Source organism: Ornithorhynchus anatinus, chromosome 1 (assembly GCF_004115215.2).
Source record: "Ornithorhynchus anatinus isolate Pmale09 chromosome 1, mOrnAna1.pri.v4, whole genome shotgun sequence".
Lineage (NCBI taxonomy): Eukaryota > Metazoa > Chordata > Mammalia > Monotremata > Ornithorhynchidae > Ornithorhynchus > Ornithorhynchus anatinus.
Genome location: NC_041728.1, coordinates 167087083 through 167103880, shown reverse-complemented (window position 1 = coordinate 167103880; position 16798 = coordinate 167087083). Strand labels below are relative to the sequence as shown.

The 16798-nt window shown below is 43.6% G+C and overlaps 1 protein-coding gene across 1 annotated transcript in view; it reads right to left on the bottom strand.

Annotated features, from left to right (window-relative positions):
- The window catches only part of EPHB1 (EPH receptor B1), a 652092-nt gene that overhangs the window by 154329 nt on the left and 480965 nt on the right, over nt 1-16798 (bottom strand). The window lies entirely within an intron of this gene.

Genomic DNA, 16798 nt, shown 5'->3' with positions numbered 1-16798 from the left:
AAATAGCCTGAGAAGACAAGACAAGAAAACTATTTGTGTAGAGGCATCTGTTTAATTCAACTCTGGCCATGGACTGTGACCTTCTAAGCCCTTTTACCCATTACTTTTGTCACCCAAAACTCTCCCTTCTCTATAGTGCACCTACTGATTCTTTTCTCAGGCAACCGTGTTTTGTGCAAAACTCCACATTGGTGTCTTACATTGACACTGTAAAAACTGGAAGATCACAGTGGGCAAAGATTTCATCATTTCCTGTTGAATTACACACAACCCCTAGGACCACTTGAAAAACATTCCAATTCAGGTCCTAAAGCATTTCATTCAGACAAGCTATGTAACATCTATGGAACAAAAGGGATGAAGCATATGAAATCTGTAACCTTCTTCTCGAAATCCATTGATTCATGCTTTTATCTCATGGCCCCAAACGCTAGAGCTTAAGTTTGGGGATTTCTGGTGGTACAACAGCCAAGCTTTTAAAGTTTGGCATTGCTTCTCCCTTCCACTGGTATATGTTTAGGGTCCATCAATGCCTTTGTTTATCCAGCATTTCAAATCTGACTTTTTTATTTTTTTGAATTTTTCCACATCCGCTCAGAGAAGATGTTAATTTTCCAGAATTAAACACTTAGCTTGATTACTGTTTTGTTAATTGCTGCATTCAGAAACCCCTGGTGCTCCTGACTGTTTAACATGGATAACGCTGTGAAAATGATAGGCACAAATTGGCATGCAGGTGGACGAGAAGAAGCTCTAAAGTCTCCCTTTTCTACCCAATATTCACCTCCAATACCCTCTCCCGACCACTCCTTCACATCCCTAACCTCCAACTGTACAAGTAAATATGCCTCCAGACTAGGAAAAATAAGGAACAGTCTTGCCTGGTGGAGAGAGCGTGGGCTTGGAAGTTGGAAGGATTGGGTTCTAATCCAAGCTCCACAATTTTAAGGGATTCGTTAAGCGCTTACTAGGTGCCAGACACTGTACTAAGACTTGGGGTAGATACAAGCTAATTAGGTTGGACACAGTCCGTGCTCCATTTGGGGCTCACTGTCTCAATCCCCATGAGGTAACTGAGGCACAGAGAAGTTAAGTGACATGCCCAAGGTCACACAGCAGACAAGTGACAGAACTGGAATGAGAACCAAGGTCCTTCTGACTCCAGGCCCATGCTCTACTTACTAGACCACCCTGCTTCTCTTTTTGTTTTCTGGAGTTACATTTGGAATTAGTCACCTGCCGAGCCCACGCTGATTGGTGAGGAATACTGTGAGGAAAAACAAGGGAACTTACATGAAAATGCCATGGAAAAAAAATAATCAGATCAATTCAAGGGATTCATTTAATAAAAAATGCACCCTGAATGTACATTTACATGATGCTGTTAACTTGGTCCAATTTAATGGCTATTGCTAAAACGTTCCATCCATCTTTGCACCATCTGAGAAAGTTGGTCAGACACTGGAGGTTGAAATCTTGTTTTCTTCAGAGAAAACAAGATTCCTCAAACTGTAAAATCATTGTGGGCAGGGATGTGTCTGTTTGTTGCTGTACTGTACTCTCCTAAGTGTTTAGTACAGTGCGCTGCACACAGTAAGTGCTCAGTAAATACTACTGAATGAATGAATGAATGAAAAGCAACGTGGCATAGTGGATAGGGCATGGGCCTGGGAGTCAGAAGGTCATGGGTTCCAATCCTGACTCCACCACTTGATTGGTGTGTGACCTTGGGCAAGTCACTTCACTTCTCTGTGCCTCAGTTACCTCATCTGTAAAACGGGGATAGAAACGGTGAGGCCCACATGGGACAGAGACTGTGCCCATCCCAATTTGCTTTTATCCACTTCAGCGCTTAGTAAAGTGCCTGGCACATAGTAAACACTTAAGAAATAGCATAATTATTATTACTATTAGTATTATAGGTCAACAGAGACACGTGGACAACCCAAGGGCAGGAGATTAAACTAACAACATGATGTTCTTACCACTAGATCTGTACCGGATAGGGACTGTATCCAACCCAATGTGGTTTTACCCGCCCCAGCGTTTAGTACAGTAACGGGCACATAGTAAATGCTTAACAAAACCAATAGTACTCACTGTTCTTTGATCCTGTTTATCTTGCCACTGACTCCTCATCCACCTCTTGCCTCTTGCTTGGAACTCTGTCCCCTTTCTTGCCTTGCCTTGCCTTGCCTTGCCTTGCCTTGCCTTGCCTTGCCTTGCCTTGCCTTTCTTTCTTTCTTTCTTTCTTTCTTTCTTTCTTTCTTTCTTTCTTTCTTTTCTTTCTTTCTTTCTTTCTTTCTTTCTTTCTTTCTTTCTTTCTTTCTTTCTTTCTTTCTTTCTTTCTTTCTTTCTTTCTTTCTTTCTTTCTTTCTTTCTTTCTTTCTTTCTTTCTTTCTTTCTTTCTTTCTTTCTTTCTTTCTTTCTTTTCTTTCTTTCCTTTCTTTCTTCCTCCTTTCCTCCTTCCTCCTTTCCTCCTTTCCTCCTTTCCTCCTTTCCTCCTTTCCTTCCTCCTTTCCTCCTTTCCTCCTTTCCTCCTTTCCTCCTTTCCTCCTTTCCTTCCTCCTTTTCCTTCCTCCTTTCTTCCTCCTTTCCTCCTTTCCTTCCTCCTTTCCTTCCTCCTTTCCTTCCTCCTTTCCTTCCTCCTTTCCTTCCTCCTCCTCTTCCTCCTTTCCTTCCTCCTTTCCTTCCTCCTTTCCTTCCTCCTTTCCTTCCTCCTTTCCTTCCTCCTTTCCTTCCTCCTTTCCTTCCTCCTTTCCTTCCTCCTTTCCTTCCTCCTTTCCTTCCTCCTTTCCTTCCTCCTTTCCTTCCTCCTTTCCTTCCTCCTTCTTCCTCCTTTTCTTTCTCCTTTCTTTCCTCCTTCTTCCTCCTTTCTTCCTCCTTTCTTTCCTCCTTTTCTCTTTCTCCCTTTCTTTCCTCCTTTCTTTCCTCCTTTCTTTCCTCCTTTCTTTCCTCCTTTCTTTCCTCCTTTCTTTCCTCCTTTCTTTCCTCCTTTCTTTCTTTCTTTCTTTCTTTCTTTCTTTCTTCTTTCTTTCTTTCTTTCTTTCTTTCTTTCTTTCTTTCTTTCTTTCTTTCTTTCTTTCTTTCTTCTTTCTTTCTTTCTTTCTTTCTTTCCTGAGCATTTACTGTGTGCAAAGCACTTTCTTATGAGCTTGGAAGAGTTCAATATAACAATCAATAGACACTTCCAAGGCCCACAACAGTCTGGAGGATGAGATCACAGCTTACAGCCTGGAGGATGAGATCACATAGCCGACAGACCATCCCTCTCCGCACCTCATAGTCTTTTTAAAATCACATCTCCTCCAAGAGGCCTTCCCTGACTGATCCCTCATTTCCCTAACCCCTTCTCCCTTGCATTGCCTGTGCACTTGGATTTGCACCCTTTATTCACTTGACCCTCACCCCCACAGCACTTTGGCCTAGCGGCAATAGAACGGGCTTGGGAGTCAGAGGACGTGGATTCGAATCCTGCCCCTGCCACCTATCGGCAGTGTGACTTAGGGCAAGTCACTTCACTTCTCTATGCCTCAGTGACTTCATCTGTAAAATGGGGATTAAGACTGTGAGTCCCATATGGGACATGGACTGTGTCCAACCTGCGTACCCTGTATCCACCCCAGTGCTTAGAACAGTGCCTGGCACATTGTAAGCACTTAACAAATGCCACTGTTATAATTATTATTATGCACATATCATTATTTTTTTTATTCATAGTATCTGTCTTCTCCTATAGACTGTAAGGGTTATAGTCTAACCCAGGCAAAGATCATGTCCACTAACTCTGTGATATTGTAATCTCCTAAATTTTTAGTACAGTGCTCTGCACACAGTTTGTGCTCAATAAATAAGATTGATTGATTGATAGGACCACCAATCCCTTCATATTTCTTAGAAATACATTTAATGGTCAGAATTATAGTCTCCTTAAACTCTGTATGATTGAATGTTTTTGGGGTGGGAGGGATTCATAGAATGTGCCTCCAAGGAGTTCAATATAATATTGCAAAATTCTCGTTCATAGTTAAAAGGAATCACTTTGGTTGCAAGTCCTATATTTAACCAAGAAATAATGCAAAAAAGATAATGCATTTATGGGAATTGATGGGTTAGGAAAAAGAACTAGCAATTCTGAGTGACTTTAATTGTCTGAACATTTCAAAAATGTCTTTAAAATAGACTATTGGAAGGGTCTCACGTCTATTATGAAAAGCAGGATGTGAATAAAAACCTGGAAGTAAAAAAAAAAATACTCATGCCTGGATTTGGAGTGGTCTTAATGCAATCTGAACAGCCGATAATGTGAGATAGGATTTGTTCAGCCAGATTTGTTATGCCAGAGATCGTATTAAGCTCTGGGCTAGATATGAGGCAATTAGGTTGGACACAGTCCATGTCCCACACGGGGCTCGAAGTCTTCATCCCCATTTTACACATGAGGTAACTGGGGTACAGAGACGTGAAGTGATTTTGCCCAAGGTCACAAAGCAGACAAGTGACGGAGCCAGGATTAGAACCCAGGTCCTTGTGACTGCCAGGACCGTGCTCTATCCACTGAGCTGTGCTGTTTTTCCAGTGTTGTGTCTAGAAAGCATGCTAATTATGGGTTTAGTGAGAAGCAGCATGGCTCAGTGGAAAGAGCACGGGCATTGGAGTCAGAGGTCATGAGTTTGAATCCCGGCTCGGCCACTTGTCAGCTGTGTGACTGTGGGCAAGTCACTTAACTTCTCTGTGCCTCAGTTACCTCATCTGTAAAATGGGGATTAAGACTGTGAGCCCCACGTGGGACAAGCTGATTCCCCTGTGTCTACCCCAGTGCTTAGAACAGTGCTCTGCACATAGTAAGCACTTAACAAATACCAACATTATTATTATTATTACTGGGGCACCCCAAAATATAGCCAACTGAGCATTGGCTCTTGGTCTGTTTTTCTGGTAACTGGTGCTGTCCACTGAACTACATCTCCAGGCCACCATTGGCCTCTTCAGCATCGCCTAGTGGAAAGACCACAGGCCTGAATCAGAGGACCTGGTTTCTGAGACCCAGCTGTGCCACGTCTGTTGTGAGACCTTGGGCAAGTCATTTAATTTTGCTGTGGGAACTTGAACAAGTCACTTAACCTCCATGTCCCTCTGTTCCCTCATCTGTAAAATGGGGATTCAAAACCTTGTCTCCCTCCTACTTAGACTGAAGCAGCGTGGCTCAGTGGAAAGAGCCCGGGCTTGGGAGTCACAGGTCATGGGCTCGAATTCCGGCTCCACCACTTGTCAGCTGTGTGACTGTGGGCAAGTCACTTCACTGTGCCTCAGGTACCTCATCTGTAAAATGGGGATTAAAACTGTGAGCCCCAGGTGGGACAACCTGATCACCCTGTATCTCCCCCAGCGCTTAGAACAGTGCTCTGCACATAGTAAGCGCTTAACAAATACCAACATTATTATTATATGGGACCTAGTTATCTTGTATCTACACCAGATCTTAGTACAGTGCTTGGCACATAGTAAGTGCTTAACAAATACCACATTTATCATTTTATTACTATCATTATTATTATTAGAGTTGAGCTTGGTGACTACTCCTTTCCTCTCTGGTTCTCCCATACTCTCTAAACAATGGAGAGCGCCAAGCATACAGACTTGAGCATAGAGATGCTAGGCCTTGAGAGCCAGAAGCTGGATAAAGTAGTGACAAATTGGAATGACCCCCTTTGGGGAACTAATTCCAGGTAGGCTTCAGGTTGGTCTCTGTCTTCTTAGTGGAGACTGGGAGAAATGACAGACGTTTAATCTGCACTCTCCCAAGGACTTAGTACGGTGTATTGCACACAGTAAGTGCTCAATAAATACAAATGAATGAATGAGGTGTCCCAGAGGGTGAAGCAGAGCAGATTGAAGGTTTGGAGCATAATTGTATGCAGGGGCAGGGTTGAGATTTTCCAGGAGGAACAGGATACTGGACAGGGGCTAGGAGAGCAGCAGGAAAATGGAGAGAGGAAGAGAGAAAAAAAGGGTCTCAGAGCCTTGGATCTCTCTCCACACTGCTCCCCAAGTCCTTATCTTGGCCCTTAACTTCCAAGTATAAGAAGTAGTTTGCTACAGAAATCAGGAGATAATGGGCTCTAATTCTGCTATGTGCCCTTAGGAAACCCACTGAACTTCTCTGTGTCTTTTGTAAGCTCCTTGCGGGCAAAGAACATGCCTACCAACATTGTTATCAATAATAATAATAATAATAATAATAATAATGGCATTTGTTAAGCGCTTACTATGTGCTGAGCACTATTCTAAACCCGGGGTAGATACACGGCAATCAGGTTGTCCCACGTGGAGCTCACAGTCTTAATTCCCATTTTACAGACGAGGTAACTGAGGCATAGATAGAGAAGTCAAGTGACTTGCCCAAAGTTACACAGCTGATCAGTGGCGGAGCCAGGATTAGAACCCACGACCTCTGACTCCCAAGCCCGGGCTCTTTCCACTAAGCCACACTGCTATATAGTACTCTAAAGTATGCTGTTTTCTAGTCCTCGCCCAAGCACTTAGTGCCGTGCTCTGCACACAGGAAGTGATCAATAAATACGATTGGTTGATTCATTGATTTATAGGTTGACTGGTTGATAACGAGATGCAGCCTGGCTTAGTGGATAGAGCACAGGCCTGGGAGTCAGAAGAACCTGGGTTCTAATCCCAGCTCTGCCACATATCTGCTGTGTGACCGTAGACTTCTTGACTTCTTTGCCTCAGTTACATCATCTGTAAAATGGGGATTAAGAGTGGGAGCCCCATGAGGGACAGGGACAGGATCCAACCTGATTAACTTGTATTTCCCCTAGTGCTTTGAACAGTGCTTGGCAAGTAACATCATCATGATTTTTTTTTTTATTATTATTTCCTCACCTGTAAAAATGGGGATACGATGCCTGGTCTATGCTGCTGTTCACATCCCTCCACGTATCGCCAATCTATCTCCCTGCTGCTACCTGTGAACCCCTGTCTCTTATCTAGGTCGCCCCCTCCACCCACCACATTGCTTCTTACATAATGATGTTGGTATTTGTTTAGCGCTTACTATGTGCAGAGCACTGTTCTAAGAGCTGGGGAAGATACAGGGTGATCAGGTTGTCCCACCTGGGACTCACAGTTTTAATCCCCTTTTTACAGAGGAGGTAACTGAGGCACAGGGAAGTGAAGTGACTTGCCCACGGTCACACAGCTGACAAGTGGCAGAGCCGGGAGTCGAACCCATGACCTCTGACTCCCAAGCCCAGGCTCTTTCCACTGAGCCACGCTGCTTCTCTCGCACATCGCTTACATCTGCTTACATCTTACATAGATCTGCTTACATCTCCTCCTTATCTCACCTTCCTCTTGTCCTTATCCCAATCCTGTTATTCTCTCATCCTCTATTGCATTTCCCCAACCAGACTTCCTTTTCCCCCACTGGCTCTTCTCCTGACTCCCTCCTTGTCCCCTCCAGCTTACCTCAGGGTTTTGCTTTTCATAGCCATCAGCACTGATGTTCGATACATTCCTACCATTCCTCCTCATTCTCCGCTAGCGTCTCCACTCCGTTAGCTCTGCTCTACTAAATAATAGAAGTCAGACTAGCTCGGTTTCTATGGTATTTCAGTGGGAATGATGAGCTTCTAACATGACTGTCAGGTGGAAGGCCTTAGAGAAGATGTTACGCGAAGCAGCGTGGCTTAGTGGAAAGAGCCGGGGCTTGGGAGGCAGAGGTCATGGGTTCTAATCCCGCCTCCGCCGCTTGTCAGCTGTGTGACTTTGGGCAAGTCACTTCACTTCTCTGTGCCTCAGTTACCTCATCTGCAAAATGGATATTAAGACTGTGAGCCCCACGTGGGACAACCTGATCACCTTGTATCCTCCCCAGCGCTTAGAACGGTGCTTTGCACATAGTAAGCGCTTAACAAATGCCATTACTATTATTATTATTAGTAATAGTAGATAGAGCACGGGCCTGGGAGGCAGAGGGTCATGGGTTCTAATCCCACCTCTGCCACGTGTCTGCTGTGTGACCTTGGGCAAGTCACTTCACTTCTCTGTACCTCAACTATCTTATCCGTAAAATGGAGATTGAGGCTGTGAACCCCATTTGGGGCAGGGACTCTGTTGAACCCAATTTGCTTTTATCCACCCCAGTATACTGCTTGGCACATAGTAAGCGCTTAACAAATACCATTATATGTTATCATTATTATTATCGGGATCTTTGCTATGTTAGGATGGGGACTTGGAAGTCTTCAGAAGAAAAAGTCATCAATTTTCCTAATAAAAATGGCTGTGTTTATTAAACATTTATTATAGGCCAACCATTGTACTAAGTACTGGGATAGAAACAATATAAGCAGATGAGACACAGTCTATTTCCAACATGGGCCTCACAGTCTATCTGGGAGGGAGAGCAGGTATCTTTTCCCCATTTTTAAAGGTGAGGATATTGAGCCACTCAACTCATTAATCATATTTATTGAGCACTTACTGTGTACAAAGTCCTGTACTAAGCACTTGTAAGAGTTCAAACTGAAAGAGTTACCAGATTCATTCCCTGCCCACAAGGAACTTACAGTCTAAAGAGGCACAGACAAGTTAAGTGACATGCTTAAGGTCACACAGCAGGCAGAGCCAGAATTAGACCCCAGGTCTCCAACTCAGGCCTTGCCACTTCTTATGCTTAGTGGATAAACCATGGGCCTGGGAGTCAGAAATACCCGTGTTCTAATTCCAGTCCCGCCATTTGTCTGCTGTGTGAAACTGGGCAAGTCACTTTACTTCTTTATGCCTCAGTTACCTCATCTGTATAAAGGGGAATAAGACTGTGAGCCCCACGTGAGACAGGGACTGTGTCTAACCCGATTAGGTTGTATTTCCCCCAGAGCTTAATCCAGTGCCTGGCACATAGTAAGTGCTTAACAAATGCTATTAAAACAAAAAGTTACGGTCTTTTAAGTCTGACCTACACTCCAAATAAAAAGGGGGCATCCCATTCGATGACCATACTCTGCCAAACTCTAAGAATAATGGCTTCTTTTTAGTTATTCATTTTGTTGGCATGGCTGTGCCAAGGTGGGCTTTTCATTTTCACCTCTCACATTCCCCATTTCTCCCTTCCAGATTGGAAACAATATTCAGCAAGATTCAGACTTTGTATGAATTTTAACAAAATGATTGGTCCAGCTATTGCTGTTGATTGGCTGTCTGACATATTTCTGTCACGGGTAGCAAGGAATGTTGTCTGTTTAGATTAAGCCCAAGTGTTTCCAGTATTCTCTCAGTCTCGACTACGGGAGGGAGAGTCAAGCAGAGGCATATCCATTCCATTTCTAGCTTGGCCAGTGGCTAGCGAGTGGAAAAAGCAATCTCCTGCAAGTGAAAAGTCCCCTGTACTAGGCAGCAGCGGCATGGGAGAGAGTCGAGGGCGGAGAATCAATTTTACCATGCAGAAAGAGGTGATGATAAACCACTTCCATATTATTTACCAAGAAAACTCTATGGCTACTCTACGAGAACAACTGCAGATGGAGGTGGGGCATGCTTGGGTGGGGTGGGGCGTGTCCATGGTGTTGCTATGGGTCGGAGACGACTCGACAGCCTAAGATTAAGCCTGTTTTACAAAACATCTCCAAAGTCAAACTCACACCTCACTGACTTTGGAGGAACATTCAGAAGTTGGGGAAGACTTCCTGGGGTTATGCCATCAGTCAATCAATAATCAAACGTATTCGTGCATGCAGAGCACTGTACTAAGCACTTGGGAGAATATAATGTAACAGAGATGGTAGACATATTCTCTGCCCACAATAAACCTCTCGTTGTGAGCAGGGAATGTATCTGTTTATCGTTATATTGTACTCTCCCAGCATTTAGTACCGTGATCTACACAGCGTAAGCGCCATAAATATGATTGAATACACAAGACCTCAGTGATGAAGGTTTCTGACTTCAGAAGCACCTAGGGTGTCTTGCAGGATGGGCAGGCTCAGCAAGAATCCTGAAAACACCTATCATGAGTGATGAAGATGGCAGTGGTTATCTATGTGGAAGCATGGCAACCACTTGTTGGTCTATGGCAAACCCTCAACACGACACTGTGGCCATGTTGTTCTTAAATGGGTTTATCCATAAATTCATCACATGCACTTCACAGTGTGTTGCACCCCTGCCCATCGACTTCTCATCGCACCCACTGCTAAAGCAGCAAGAACATGACTGGCAGGATTGAGAGAAGCAGCGTGGCCTAGTGGCCTCATTACCCTATTTATTTTGTTAATGAAATGTACATCGCCTTGATTCTATTTAGTTGCCATTGTTTTTACGAGATGTTCTTCCCCTTGACTCTATTTATTGTCATTGTTCTTGTCTGTCCGTCTCCCCCGATTAGACCATAAGCCCGTCCAACGGCAGGGACCGTCTCTATCTGTTGCCGACTTGTTCATTCCAAGCGCTTAGTACAGTGCTCTGCACATAGTAAGTGCTCAATAAATACTATTGAACAGAACTAGTGGATAAAGCACAGGCCTGGGAGTCATAAGAACCTGGGTTTAGTCCCGGCTCTGCCACACATCTGCCATGTGGCCTGGGGCAAGTCATTTCTCTTCTCTGGGCCTCAGTTACTTCATCTGTAAAATCGGGATTATGACTATGAGCCCCATGTGGGACAGGGACTGTGTCCAGCTTGATTTGCTTGTATCCACCCCAGTGCTTAGAACAGTGCCTGGCACATGGTAAGTACTTAATAAATGCCATTAAAAAAGAGAGGGTGCGAGTGGCAAATCTCAAGACATCAGCACTATAATCATTTCCTCCCTGCAGATTTTCATTCACAAATTCTTTCTGAATTACCTATGGCTTGCCCATCACTGATTGAAAGTAGACTCCATTGCCCAACATTTTACATATTCTCAGACAAGCTTCCATGACTACCCTATCTCCCTTCTGGATCATCGTTGCACTTGATATTCTCCCTTCTTCAGCCTCACAGCGCTTAAGTACAGATCTGAAATTTACTTATTTACTGTCTGTGTTCTGCCTTAGACAGTAAGCTTCTTGTATGCAGGTAGAATGTGTCTACCAATTCTGTTGTACTGTACTCTCTCAAGCATACAGGGAGTATTCAATGAGTACCACTGATTTACTGATTGATTGATTAAGGGGAGTCATTATGGAAGCCCAACCACAGGATGCAGAGGAGATCATGGGCCAGATTTCAGTTCCTTTCCACTCCTCAGTTCTTTCTAATCTTTCTCGAGTTTCTAGAGCTCTTCACCGTCCCTCGGTCTCGCCTATCCCGCCGTGGACCCCCGGGCCACGTCCTCCCGCGGTCCCGGAACGCCCTCCCTCCTCACCTCCGCCAAACTGATTCTCTTCCCCTCTTCAAAACCCTACTTAAAACTCACCTCCTCCAAGAGGCCTTCCCAGACTGAGCTCCTCTTCTCCCTCTACTCCCTCTACCACCACCCCCTTCACCTCTCTGCAGCTTAACCCTCTTTTCCCCCCATTTCCCTCCGCTCCTCCTCCTCTCCCTTCCCATCCCCTCAGCACTGTACTCGTCTGCTCAACTGTATATATTTATTACCCTATTTATTTTGTTAATGAAATGTACATCGCCCCAATTCTATTTAGTTGCCATTGTTTTTATGAGATGTTCTTCCCCTCGACTCTATTTATCGCCATTGTTCTCGTCTGTCCGTCTCCCCCGATTAGACCGTAAGCCCGTCAAACGGCAGGGACTGTCTCTATCTGTTGCCGACTTGTTCATTCCAAGCGCTTAGTACAGTGCTCTGCACATAGTAAGCGCTCAATAAATACTATTGAATGAATTGTATGAATGAAAGAAATGAACCTAATTTCTTCAGGGCTCTGAAATGTAGTGGGTGAGTGACCACTGGAAAGGAAAAGGTGGACAGCAAAGGTGAGTAGAATGGGCAGAGAGATATATGTTCTACAGAAGATGTCAAGGCTCTGAATCATTATAATTATTATTATTGTTATTATATTTGTTATGTGCTTACTATGTGTTAAGCACTGTTCTAAGCCCTGGAATAGACACAAGTTAATCAGGTTGGACACAGTCCCTGTCCCATATGGAGCTCATACTCTTAATCCCCATTTTTACATTGAGGAAACTGAGGCACAGATAAGTTAAATGATATGCACAAGGGCACACAGCAGGCAAGTGGCGGAATCCAGATTAGAACCCAGGTTCTCTGGCTCCCAGTACCTAAGGGAAAGAAGGAAGGAAGGAAGGGAAGGAAGGGGAAGGAGGGAGGGAGGGAGGGAGGGAAGGAAGGAGGAAGGAAGGAAGGAAGGAAGGAAGGAAGGAAGGAAGGAAGGAAGGAAGGAAGGAAGGAAGGAAGGAAGGAAGGAAGGAAGGAAGGAAGGAAGGAAGGAAGGAAGGAAGGAAGGAAGGAAACATTTCAGAGTGGTGGAAGGCAGAATCGATGTGGGGAAGAGATAGACAGTTTTTCAGTTAAGTAAATGTTTTATCGTTAGAAATAAAATTTAGTGAGACCAATCACTGGGAATCCAGAACACAGAATGTTCTCTTCAGTTTTCAACTATTTTTCTGTGTGAGTTTCCAAACAAAGATTCTTTCTGAAAATTGAACTCAGACCAAGTGTATAGAGATATGTTGTGGATTATAAAATTATTTTTTCTGCCCCAGTTACACAATTATAACTGCATTAGAGAAGCAGCATGACTTAATAGAAAGAACCCAGGCCTGGAAGTCAAAGAACCTGGGTTCTAATTCCGGCTCCGCTACTTACCTGCTGTGTGACCTTGGACAAGTCATTTAACTTGTCTGTGACACAGTTTTCTCATCTGTAATATGGGGATTTAATTTATTTTCTCCTTCCTTCCTAGAATGTGACCCCTCATGTGGGACCTGGTGATCTTATATCTATCCCAGCACTTCGTACAGTGTTTTGCACATAGTAAATGTTTAATAAAAAAATGATAGTTACCATAATTAATATTACTATTATCATTTTAGTTCAGCAATAGAAACATCCAAGTCAGTAACTGTTTTAAACATAAACTTCATGCTCTTCACGTGTTATAGTTTGCAACAAGAGAAGCAGCGTGGCTCAGTGGAAAGAGCACGGGCTTTGGAGTCAGAGGTCATGGGTTCAAATCCCGGCTCGGCCATTTGTCAGCTGTGTGACTTTGGGCAAGTCACTTAACTTCTCGATGCCTCAGTTACCTCATCTGTAAAATGGGGATTACAGCCCCACGTGGGACAACCTGATTCCCTTGTGTCTACCCCAGCGCTTAGAACAGTTCTTGGCACATAGTAAGCGCTTAACAAATACCAACATTATTATTATTAACCTATGTCTGAAATCATTAATTGTGTTTATTGACTGTTAACTGTGAGCAGAGCACTGTACTAAGCACTTGGGAGAGTACAATACAACAGAATCAGTACAAATGTTCCCTGCCCACAATGAGCTTACAGTCTAGAAGATTATAATGAAATACCATTTATTCTCTATTTTTCCCATTTCCAATACCAGCCCAGCTACAACCACTGTTTCACATTCCTCGGGTAGTACAGCAATTCCTGTTTCTTGTTTGTGATCCCTGAAGTATAACCATGCAGATATTTCATTTAGGCATCTGAAGAGTTGGTTCACTTCAAATTCATTGCTAGTATTCAGAATTTTTGACAGAGAGATGGCATTAGAGGGGGAGAGGTGGAGAATGGAAAAACTGACAGGCAAGAATAAAAGAAACTGACAAAAGTACAGAAACCTGGAGAACAAAGGACAGTGTAGATGGCTGGAGAACAAAGGAAAGGAGGTATGTATTAAGGCACGAGTGGGTGAATGGAAGGGAAAATAAATATTTTGAATGTGGGTAAAGCAGTTCTCCTAAACCGAGTCAGTGTCTCCTCCATTCTGGTGTGGAAAGTTACAGATGGAAAGATAAACAGATGGGCAGGTTTGGGAATAACAGAATAAATGGAGGGAGGGGCAGGAATAATAAATAGCAAATAGATATAAATGGCAGGTTTGTTAGCACATGGTTAAAATGATAGAAATGACAGCCAAGCACAAACATAACATGACAGCCTGACAGAATTTGTATTCCCAGAAGTTGGAATACTAAAATATTTAAGGCAGTTTTCTGCATCAAACTCTCCAAGGGAAATGTTAACAAAGGCTGCCCATGTTAAACGTTCAAAATAATGCAGAAATCGTCGTTTCCCTTTCCAGTCTCAAGATAGATCGTCGCAACCTTTGTCTTCATGGCATTGAACCCCATGGTCACTACCAGGAAAAAATCCTTTCTCTCACCCTCCATTTGATCAACACACCCTCACCATGTAAACACGGGAAGACCAAAAACGTACACAGACAACATGCACAACCACACACATACACACATAAAAACATACACACACCCAATGCAGCCATCTGGACAGCCAAAATCTCTTTCCACAGATCTTTCTCGTCTCTATTCTGACAGTTTACAGGCAAGAATCATCTGCCCTCAAAAATTCCTGTTTACTGAAGTCAGCAGGGGGAAGAATTGAGAAAGGTAGAGTGATGTGGTGAGACGGGGATCAGAAAAAGAGAGGGAGGGAGAGATATCACAGCGGGAAGACATGAATCTCTGGATCAAGAGGAAAGAATAAGGAAAGCAGAGGCAAATAGGATCAGAAATATTACAGGAGAAGGAGAAAAATGAGAAAGAATGAGTTTTAGGCTTCATTTAAGTGAGCAGAATTTGACTATTTGAGAAAACCATCCCAAGTCATAAATGTTCATATACACTACCCATCTCACTCCCCCACTCCCTTGGGCATTGCCTTTCCACTTGGGTTTGCAACCTTTAGTGACATATTCCCTCAGTTCAGCAGCATTCATGTATATATCCATAATTCATTTATTTACACTAATGGGTATATCCCTCTCTAAACTGTAAACTCAATAATAATAATAATAATAATAATGATATTTGTGGTATTTTCTAAGCGCTTACTAAGCTCCAGGCACTGTACTAAGTGCTGGGGTGGATACAACCTGATTAACTTTTAATCTACCTCAGTGCTTGGAACAGAGGTTGGCACATAGTAAGTGCTTAAGAATTTTTTTTTAATACCAACCGACTCACCGTACTTCGATCTTGTCTGTCTCGCCATCACCCGTTGTTTGGTAGGGATTGTCTCTATTTGTTGCTGAATTGTACTTTTCAAACGTTTAGTAGAGTGCTCTGCACCCAGTAAGCACTCAATAAATATGACTGAATGAATGAATACAAGCAAGTCGGGTTGAACAAAGTCTCTGCCCCATGTGGGTCTCAGACCTCTCAATCCCCCTTTTACAGATGAGGGAACTGAGGCACAGAGAATTGAAGTGACTTGCCCAAGATTAGACACATGGTGGAGGTGGATTAGAACCCATGACCTTCTGACTCCCGGACCCAAGCTCTATCCACTATGCCAGTGGTCAGGTAATACGTCAACCAACTCTGTTATATTATACTTTCCCAAAGGCTTAATACAGTTGTTCCCACAAAGTAAGTGCTCAATAAATGTGATTGATTGATTAATTGATTGATATACAAAATGTGGTATCCCTTCCTCCATGCAAATGATGTTAACCCTTTAGCAACAGTTTTTCCCACACTGCTGGGATTGGACCCTAACCTTCATTCTTGTGGAGACGTTTAATAGCCAGAGGCAATGAGAATTACTTTTCCTTAGTATTGAAGAAGGCCCTGACCCTGATAATAATTATGGCATTTGTTAAGCACTTATTATGTGGCAGGCACTGCATTACGCAATGGGGTAGATACAAGCAAACTGGGTTGGACACAATCTCTGTCCCACTTGGGGCTCACAGTCTTAGTACTCATTTATCAGATGAGGTAACTGAGTCACAAAGAAATGAAGTGATTTGCCCAAAGTCACACAGCAGACAAGTGGCAGAGCCAGGATTAGTCCATAGGTCCTTCTGACTCCAGGACCGTGCTCTTTCCACTCAATAAATGAGAAGCAGCATACCTAGGGAAAAGTGTCCGGGGGTGGGAGCCAGAGGATCTGACAAGCACACTTCCCCCGCCTTCAAAGCCCTACTGAAAGCTCACCTCCTCCAGGAGGCCTTCCCAGACTAAGCCTCCCTTTTCCTCTGCTCCTCCTCCCCTCTCCATCATCCCGACTCCCTCCTTCTTCTCTACCTCTCTCCCCTCCCCACAGCACTTGTGTATATAGGTAGATATTTATTCTTCTATTTATTTTATTAATGATGTGTATATATCTATGATTCCATTAATTTATATTGATGCCGGTCTACTTGTTTTGTTTTGTTGTTTGTCTCCCCCCTTCTAGACTGTGAGCCCTTTGTTGGGTAGGGATGGTCTCTATTTGTTGCTGAATTGAATTTGTTGCTGGGAGCCTGCTGCCCACAGGAAGCCCGCCGGGCTTTTAATGAAAGAAGGAGAGTGAGGTAAGCCTCACTTTCACTGGTCCACTATTGGCCCCAGGACTTTCCAAGTGTTTAGTACAGGGCTCTGAACACAGTGAGCGCTCAATAAATACAATTGAATGAATGAATCTGTCTCCCAGTCCCACCTCTGCCAAATGCAACTTTGGGCGAATTACTTAACTTTCCTGTGCCTCAGATCACCCATTTTCCCTCATACTTAGACTGTGAGCCCCATGCAAGGCAGAGACTTCCCGGAGTTTAGAACAATGTTTGACGTATAGTAAGTGATTAATAAATACCATAACATAAACAAGTAAATAAACACATAAATCAATGTCACTGAT